The 9,902-nt window shown below is 44.2% G+C and overlaps 1 long non-coding RNA gene across 1 annotated transcript; it reads right to left on the reverse strand.

Annotated features, from left to right (window-relative positions):
- Positions 1 to 996: 996 nt before the first annotated feature.
- On the reverse strand, positions 997 to 9,479 carry LOC310712548. Its single transcript, XR_014528926.1, has 5 exons — positions 9,217 to 9,479; positions 7,610 to 7,717; positions 6,208 to 6,354; positions 2,623 to 2,754; positions 997 to 1,325 (listed from the first exon to the last, which is right to left on the reverse strand). It is a non-coding gene; the product is annotated as an uncharacterized lncRNA (long non-coding RNA).
- Between the last annotated feature and the right edge of the window lie 423 nt (positions 9,480 to 9,902).

A 9,902-nucleotide genomic window follows, 5' to 3' on the forward strand; every position in this document is an offset into this window, starting at 1 on the left:
AATGAAATTCCTGCTGATGTATTGTCCAAGGTTGTATCAAGGGATCAACACTGTACCTATGTGCAGAAGTTGGGTTTGTACTGATACTGTACGAACATGCTGCCCAGTGATGTTCACAGAAAGGGGGAGGATGTTGGTTTCTGTTTCCCTCACTGAGCAGCAAAATGCTTGTCACAAGACAATTGTTTACATTCCACAGTCAAAGTTACTGTTGGGTTCCCACAGGAATGGGAGACTGGATGTGACGTACACTGGTTTCCTGTTTTTCAGTGTTCTCTCGGCTTTCTTTGTGTCGGGAGGGGTAGTTGCTTCTCTGCTCTTACAGAGGCAGGATACATGTTTGTATGCTCTCAGCATAGCTTGTAAATAAAGTCAGCATGTGGCACATTACCTGCTTATCCTTCTGCTGTGTGATGATGCTCTGCTTGTGCTCAAGATAAGACGAGCCTATATCAGCTTCAGATGGGCCGAAGCTGCTCAAAATCTCACACCTCCATGGGCAGGCTGCTAGAAGGCCGCCCACACTGCTGTGGGGTACAATCCCCTCTTAAAAGGCCCATGCTTCACCTGAAGGTCTAAATAGGCGAATAAACCATATTTCTTAAAGCCACAACATTCTCTGATATGTCTCAGTTATCCAAAGGAGCACAAACCTTGTGTGAGTGCCTGGAACGCCCTGGGCTCTTGCCACCTGACTTTTGTAACCATACCCATTTCTTCCCTCTGCAAAGACTGCCCTTCCCCACCATCCCCAACACCACCAAAGACCCTTTATTTGGCAAATTCTTCATGTGTCCCCTCCATGAGAGGTCCAAAGGGCTTCAACATGAGAAAAAGAGCTTATTCTTTATTTGACCAATACAGACACAGAACACAGTTTTATTTGCCATACCATTTTATTGTGACCATGATCAAGAGAAGTTTAAGCATACACTATAATATCATGAGGAAGAGTACCCAAGCCCCACTTTTCTACTTTAGCTTATCTATCCCTGCATCCCATTCACCCTACACTAATGCCAAATAGGGGACTCTGCAGACCTGTGAACCCCACTTTCTCTGCACTCCCAATATCAGGTAAGCAACTTCCTCCCCCAATGCGGCTGCAAATCATGGATGTCAAAGGGGAAGACTTTGCTATCTTCTAATTACTCATCAAGGTTGGACTTCTTTACTCTTCAAGGTTGGTGGTGCTGCAGTATGACAGCATTGTGCTTGATTGATTTTGTCAAAAATGTAATCATAAGCTATTGGTGTCCTTGCCAGTGTGCAAAAATCCCGTGTTGCACAGCCTTTGAAAGCCATATCAGAACGATTAAAGCCATCTAATAAAGAGAAAAAAGCATAGTCATACAAATCCTTGGGATAGTACCAAGGTCACAGGGTGCAGCAGACAGAGAATGGGAACATTTAAATCATTATAAACTGTATTGTGCATATAGAAACATGTTAAAATCACATCCTAATATCATACTGATGTTTAAATAAATAAATAAAAGTCAACTTTGTTCTTATGTAGCAGGGGCCCAACCCACATGGATATGGAATTCAAAATCCATGGCTGCTTTAAGTTTTTTTTTTAAGGCTCTTTATATTTCTCTCTGTGTGGGTGGGTGGGTGGGTGGGTGTTTGTAATTTAACAAACAGATTATTTGTCTCTTTCTCATATACATGTACACACCAGAGGCAGAAGCACATAGTCTCATCCAGGCGCCCCATGGGACACAGAAGCCGTTTAACTGGCCATGAACCGCCCCAGAACTGAACCGCTTGGTGAGTTCCTGCGCCGCACTGTGGCACGTCACGTAACAGCACAGGAACTCACTTCCGCGGCGTTGGAAATCACGCACGCAGATGCCAGAATTGTGTCTTCACATGCGCAGACTTGCGAGGATGCTGGAAATCATGTCTGTGCATGTGCAGACTCAGGCAAATGCCAGAGATTGCAGGAGGGCACCCTCAAGCGCACTCGCTATCCAACCCACGGAGGGGTTCCATGGGACAGATCCAGCCCAGGCAAGGTAAATCTTGCCAACACCTGGTCTCATCCATAAAAGTAAAGATGGTCAAGGACCCCTGGATGGTTCAGTCCAGTAAAAGGCAACTGTGGGGTTGTGGCGCTTATCTCGCTTTCAGGCTGAGGGAGCTGGCATTTGTCCACAGACAGCTTTCTGGGTCATGAGGCCAGCATGACTAAACTGCTTCTGGTGCAACAGGACACCATGATGGAAGCCAGAGCACACAGCAACACCATTTACCTTCCCACTGCAGCAGTATTTACCTACTCGCACCGGAGTGCTTTTGAACTGCTAGGTTGGCAGGAGCTTTGACCGAGCAACGGGAGTTCACCCCATCACGCGGATTCCAACCACTGTCCTACCGATCGGCAAGCCCAAGAGGCTCAGTGGTTTAGACCACAGCGCCACCCACTCACATTATATACAAAGCAAAGCCTATTGGAACGCTAATATTATTTGGGGAAAGAAAACTCCCCTTCCCATACACATACTATGTATTTTCTGGCAGGAAGCCACAGACTGAATGAGAGAGCATCCCCACACACACCCTAGCAAACTGCGTCCACCTCCCACCTCTGACTCAATGGTTAACCAGAGTACTTACAATAAGCCATCACAAACTCTATGCACAGATTCTCTTCTCCTCTACACCTGACAGTCTCTGAGTCCTGACAATCTTCAAAGCTGGAAGAAACACAGCCTGGGCACACCAAACCGTTGTAGGGCGGATCCGACGCTGCCAAAAGCAACCATTAGAATCAACACCTGAATCCAGACCAGATGTCTCTATTTTAATTCCTAGGCTTCAGTTATCTAATCCTATGAGAAGCTGGCAGTGTTTCCATCACATTCTGCTTCTAGAATCAAGTGTGCATTCAATGCAGTTGAAGAGTCTGACAACCAGCTTATGAAGAAAAGGGAGCAATTTTAGTTGCTGCTGTCCTGAGATAGACTGGAGAGACTCTACCCACACTATGGGTGAATTTCACTCTTGAGGGGAGGACTTACTGCAGGAGGTGACAAAGAAACCTCTTGGCATCAATATCTTGGCAAGATTCTTGTGGGAAGTTGAAATTTACCAGGTTGTAAGGCTAGGTGAGAAAATGAAGATAACTGAAGATGGTCTGTCATTTGGGGAGAGAGATTAGGAACTACTTTTGCACTTATTTTCTCTCACTCTCTTTCTCTCTTCTCTTTCATGCTGTTGATAAATAAGTGTTATGTTTAATAGTTGCATCTGAGTTGAATGGTCCTAAATGGAGTAACCATGCCCCTGAAGGACCAGGTGCACAGCCTGCACCTCATTCTGGACTCACAGCTGTCCATGGAGGAACAAGTTAATTCTGTGTCCAGGGCAGCTGTTTACCAGATCCATTTGTTAGGCAGGCTGAGACCCTGTCTGCCTGTACACTCTCCTGCCAGAGGGGTGCATGCTCTGGTTATCTCCCACTTGGACTACTGCAGCACACTATGTGGGGCAGCACACTATGTGGGGCTGTCAGACCTCACCTGGAGTACTGTGTCCAGTTCTGGGCACCACAATTCAAGAAGGACACTGACAAACTGGAACGTGTCCAGAGGAGGGCAACCAAAATGGTCAAAGGCCTGGAAACGATGCCTTATGAGGAACGGCTAAGGGAGCTGGGCATGTTTAGCCTGGAGAAGAGGAGGTTAAGGGGTGATATGATAGCCATGTTCAAATATATAAAAGGATGTCACATAGAGGAGGGAGAAAGGTTGTTTTTCTGCTGCTCCAGAGAAGCGGACATGGAGCAATGGATCCAAACTACAAGAAAGAAGATTCCACCTAAACATTAGGAAGAACTTCCTGACAGTAAGAGCTGTTCGACAGTGGAATTTGCTGCCAAGGAGTGTGGTGGAGTCTCCTTCTTTGGAGGTCTTTAAGCAGAGGCTTGACAACCATATGTCAGGAGTGCTCTGATGGTGTTTCCTGCTTGGCAGGGGGTTGGACACGATGGCCCTTGTGGTCTCTTCCAACTCTATGATTCTATGATTCTATGATTCTAAATAGCATCCTATTGCATCAGCCAAAGTGCAAGTGCAAAATGGTTGCTGTGCTGGAAGAGAAGATGCAGCAACTTGAGGGCTGCCTAGCCACGCTTTGAACTACATTTCATTTCATTTCATTTCATTTATTCTATTTATATGCTGCTTTTCACTCACATGAGTCACACAGAGGCTTACAAACAAACAATAAAGAACATTAACCTATCAGAACATCACAATTAGAGCATTAATCAGTTAAAATAATTGACAATGATCAGTAAAACAATTAGAAAACATAACAAAAGCAATAATCTTCTCTAAAACACTATTAACAAAACAACTAAAAAAAACCATGAAACAGCACAACCAGAACAAAGGTCATATTATAAGATTCACAAAACACTACAGCACTCATAATCCACAAAACAATATTAACAAACATTAACAAACTAAACACTGTTCAATTCAAACAAACACACGAACATACACTCCCCAGCTGCATGACTCACAATTGTCCAATCAGTTCATCCAAAGATGCAACCACATAAAGCCCATTGCAGCACCTCCATTTTGAAGGTCCCTACAGGGCTAGATGTGGAATTTGGGTGCCCCTACAGAGGTGGAATATTGCCCATTGCAGGAGACAACCCCCTGTAGGAACAATATTAAGTGATGGCCAGGAACAGTATTAAGTTCCAGGAACAGTATTAAGTGATGGCCCCACTTAGGGCTGAACTTAAGCATTTCCCGCTTAAACACTTTGTCAGTCAAATCAGAAAACTGGCTCATTCCTATTGTGTAGGGTGTTTCTCTTGTGTAGCTTCGGGTTGTGTTGTTCAACCTCTTTTCAGTTGCTCTTCCACATGGTTCTCTGGTGTTTGTCTTCCTCTGGGGGCTATTCTTTAGAGTGTATGATTATCCCTGGACACACCCTCCCCCCCCAAAAAAAAACCTTCCGAGGCTGGAGCCATTGTTGTAGAGCAAGCCCTGAGTAAGATCGGCCCTATAAGCCCTGCCACAGAGATCTGATTCTATGATTCTATGATTCTATGATTGTTGAGTGGGAGCAGCCGCCGGAACCATATAACACTGCATCCTGGCGCCAGTGGACAGAAATTATGGACAGTAGGACGGAGAGCACTGGATCCCTGCCAGCTCTTCTAGGGCCCGGAGGAGCTGGAGGGGGTCATTTTGATCTTGGAGGAATTCAGATAATTCTCACATAACATAGAGTCGGGAAGCATGCCCCACAATACAGCATTTTATACAGACATATGCAGATATCAGGTCATTAAGAGGCATCAGAGAGAATTTGTTGACTTGCCATTTATAAACTCTATTTTTGGAAAGCCACTCCTGACCTAAAGAGGGGGGGGGGGTTGCAGGCTCACTCCCCCATCTACAATCTTGCGGGGCTGGCGTCAGCTCCGCGGGACTCAGGGATTTCCCTGTCTCATTAATATTCATTGCCCTCGGCGCCAGCCAATCGGCTGGCGCTAGGGACGGGCTTACCAGGTGCTCTTAAGGTCGGGGCAGCCCTGGCTCGCCCCTTTTCTTTCCTACAGCAGCTGCGGTTTCCCACCCACCCACCCTCTAGGTTTGCACTCGGACTTTGCTATGGGCTTCGGCTGATCGCCGTAAGGGGCCTGGTAGGAGTTTTTCCATTTGGCTAATTGGCTGTATTTTGAAGCCACTTGGTTTTTTCGCCTACCTCATAGCAAAACGTCACAACTCCTTGGTTTTGGCAGTTAGGCATTGGCAGGGGTATTGTTATGCAAATGAAGTCGGGGGGGGAGGAACGCCATCACCTCCCCCAAATCTTGACGGGCAGTTCGTTAAAGGACTCCGAGGGGCGTCGCCTCATCCGAAACAAGGAGGACATGTGTTCTTCTCTCTCTCTTTCTCTCTCTCAAATCCCCCAATTTATCCAGGGTGTTTTCTCCACATTCTCAGGGGTCATCTGAAGCTGTTGATCAATCAACAGTTAACATAGGCTACCTGTTTTCTCTTTGAGAAACAGGTGGTGAGGGTGATTCTAGCCATCTCCCATGCAAACTAGGAGAAGAATCTTGGTCTAGAACAGTAGCATTAGTCTATTCTATGGGTACCCAAGGATGAAACCTGAAACCAAAATGACCTTCATTCTCAGGGTATGTAGTTTCAAAAGCATGCAGATATTTACCAGGTGCGGATTGGTTATTGCAGTTATTACCCTTGCAGCAGTGTATTCTACGTCGGAAATATATATCTTCTAGTGTAGTAAAGCTGTAATCCCCTGGCGTACAATTTGAAGTGCATCCCCTCATATCTGTATTTATTATCGTATCATCTGTGAGAGGGACAAAGAAAGAAATAGGTATAATTCAAAACCAAAATTTTTCAAATCAGCCCCCTAATGATTGAAATTTATATGATGCTTCCTAATACAGTGTTACCTCGGGTTAAGTACTTAATTCATTCCGGAGGTCCATTCTTAACCTGAAACTGTTCTTAACCTGAAGCACCACTTTAGCTAATGGGGCCTCCTGCTGCTGCCATGCCACTGGAGCACAATTTCTGTTCTCATCCTGAAGCAAAGTTCTTAACCCAAGGTACTATTTATTTGTTAGCATAGTCTGTAACCTGAAGCGTATGTAACCTGAAGAGTATGTAACCCGAGGTACCACTGTATACATATTGATGCAACAGAGAAGTCAGATAAATGCTGCTGAGTGACAACATCTTTACCCAAAAGAAAAGTGCCTAACCTGCTGATAACATAATAAAGAATGTAAGGAGGGAGCTGGAGCCCAAGAAAGGAAAAGAGGTGGTAAGGGAACAACTAGATATTTTAAGTCAATTCCAATCTCCAGCGCCCGATGAGCTGCACCCAATGATACTAAAGGAGTTTGTGGATGTAATAGAAATACAATTTAGAATCACCTAGCATATTACACTCTTTGCTTAAAACAGGCAAGTGATTCATGGGGGAAAAGGATGGGGCCCTGTGGCTATGGACTCTCTAGTCCAATTTTCAAACTATGGCATGATAGAGTTAATTCATTCAAATCAAGATGCCCCAGAAACATTAAATTCCTGTTTTATGGTTACACTACAATATTGTTTGTTGTTACAACATTGTTACAATATTTATTGCTAAAATACAGAAAATAGAGTTGGTTTGTCCTCTCTATATACAGTATTGTTCCTACTTCCTGAAGAGCCCCAGCAGGTTGTATTATTTCCTGTTCTTTCCTTTTCCCTCTACTCTTTTCATTCCATTGATCTCGCCTCAATCTGGCTCTCACAAAATGAAAAATGTTTTGCAAGTAAGCCTTTGTGGGGATGGATGATAGATAAATGTTTGTTCTTTTAAAAATAGATCTCTTATGGCTTCATTTGATTTTAGAATGTATCTGTCAGAGTTTGAAGATGTGAGCTGTCACCGGATTGTTGCACTTCTTGACATTTTGACAAGAGCACAGTCTGTGGTCATTTTGCATTCATACATGCACATCATCTATTATTATTATTATTATTATAATCCCCTGATAATACAGGACCCACACACTCAGCTTTATTGGACTAAGAGGCTTTACACTCACCTAAATTAAATCGAGTAAAATTTGAAATGCAGATATCCTCTCCAATACTACAGAACTCTGACACTCCCCTTCCACGGTAAATATGCCAGTAACATTGATGCCATACATCTAGGAGGAAAGAGTAGGAAACAATCAGTGCCATGGGTTTCTCATTCCTTGAGAAATGACATCTACATACATTCACAGAGAGAAATCTGACCTTGATCTCAGCTCTTGGATGCAAACCACTATTAACAGACACGAGGAATCTTACATATCTCAAGATTCCACATGTGTACACACACACACGCACACACACACACACACACACACACACACACACACACACACCATCTCGTCTATCTCTCTCACACACAAATATACACAGACACAGACAGATGCACAGCCTTATTCCCATGCACACACATTTCCCTGCACCTCAACACATGGCGATAGGAAGATTCAAACCTCCCTCTCATAGTCCCAGTGTTGTTCTCAGTTCTTGCCATCACCAACCATTTGAGCAGTGACATTTTAGATAGGATTTCATAAGTACTATCACACACTTCCATACACAGCCACATTATTGGTGCTGGTAAGTGTGCCAACAGCCCAAAAATAGCTGTTGGCTAGATGGGGAGGGCCTGGAGGTTATGGGAAGAAAGGTGCAGCAGGAGATGCTTCCCCATCTACCTTCCTTCCCAAACACTGCTAGTTGCCAACACAGGGATGGCAGGTAGGCAACCTGTTACAGGCTGCATGAGGTCTTCATGAACAGTGTATCAATCCCAAACAGGGTAGCCAGAACAGCACAGGAAGCGCAACTGTTTACCTTGAAGTCAAGCAGCACCTGAGATCCCTGTGTTTTATTCCACCCACTCCCCATTTCTCCATTTGGTGTCACCAATCACTGCTTCAGGAAGAAAAAATATGAAAGAATCTGGGAGTCCCATTGTTGAGCTGACCTCAAGTAACAGACATACCCTCTACTAGAGTAATAGTCACCTTTACAAAATTTGCTACACCATCTGAATGTGAGGTATGTATGAGGTGCATGTCCATGATGCATGTTGGACACATTTGTGCCCCATTCTAAACTCCTAATACTCCACTCTTCTATTTACACTTGTTTTACTCTGAATGACAAGAAATAATGACTCACTGCCTTGTGGTTGAGTTCAGTTGTTTGCAATTTGGAGCAGTCCCTTTATTCTGCTGGGCCACTGATTCCTTACGGCTGAAACTGAGTTGAGATTCTATGGGTCATTCACAAATCCTTGTGAATGAACCATAGTCTTCACTCTTTTTAACACTCAGAACCATGTTCGCTTGGCTCCTTTAATCCACCTCTAACCCATTCAACTCAACCAAGCTCCCAGTCAAAAGAAAATAAACATAAAAGCAGTGCTCCTTTCCAGACTTCAAAATGAGGTCTGTAACTTAGAACATGTAACTGAAGTTTGCTGGTCTTCTCCCCTCTCCAAAATTTAGAGTCCAGATTCTCAGATCCTCCTATTCTTATCCATATTTTCAGCTCCTTTTCTCTTCCAAAAACCTATTTCAGTCTTTCCATTCTGACCCCTGCTAACACCCATCCAGATATGATTAAGAGAAACATTCCTACTCACCAGAAGAAACTAGGACAAAGAGAAAGCACATACTCAGGAAAGCCTTCATAATGCCAGCGCGATCAAAAGCCAAGGAGCACTTGAAACAAACCACCAGGTGAGCTGTGGAAGAAGAAGCTGGCTTGGGAAAATTTATAGGAGAAGGAAAGGTGCCTGAGAATTCTAGCTGGGAAGGAGTGGTGGGATATTATGGAAACAGAGAGTGCATGCTGTCCCCAAAATCCTGTTTTTTAAAATTGGAACACAAAGCTCCTTTTTGATTGTGGATGCAATCATTTTTAGGACTTCTGTGGCAGCCAGCCAGATGCCTCTTCCAGTCCAACCGCACCCTCATTGTTAGTCAACTGGAACTTTAAAGAAGTGAATTCTTTCCAGTCTTTTCTCCAGCTCTGTTTTATCACAAGGCCTGTGGAGGTAACATATTCCCAACAAGGCACAAAGTAATCAACAATCACACACACATCTCTTTATCTTCCCAGCAATCAGGTGAACCTGGAACCTGCTTGTATCCATGGAACCACTCCTTTGCATTGTCAGTTTTGTAGCTTCTCAGTATCTTTTTAAACGTAGTCATGATGGCTACCTTCCCTCCAGTATGAGAGGCAGTAAGCCTCTTACTACCAGTTGCTGCAGATCACATGTTGAGAATGTGATGCCCAAAGGGATGTAAACACAGCACCACTGCT

This window comes from Podarcis liolepis (assembly GCF_965112155.1).
Source record: "Podarcis liolepis genome assembly, chromosome: 7".
Taxonomy (NCBI): Eukaryota; Metazoa; Chordata; class Lepidosauria; order Squamata; family Lacertidae; genus Podarcis; species Podarcis liolepis.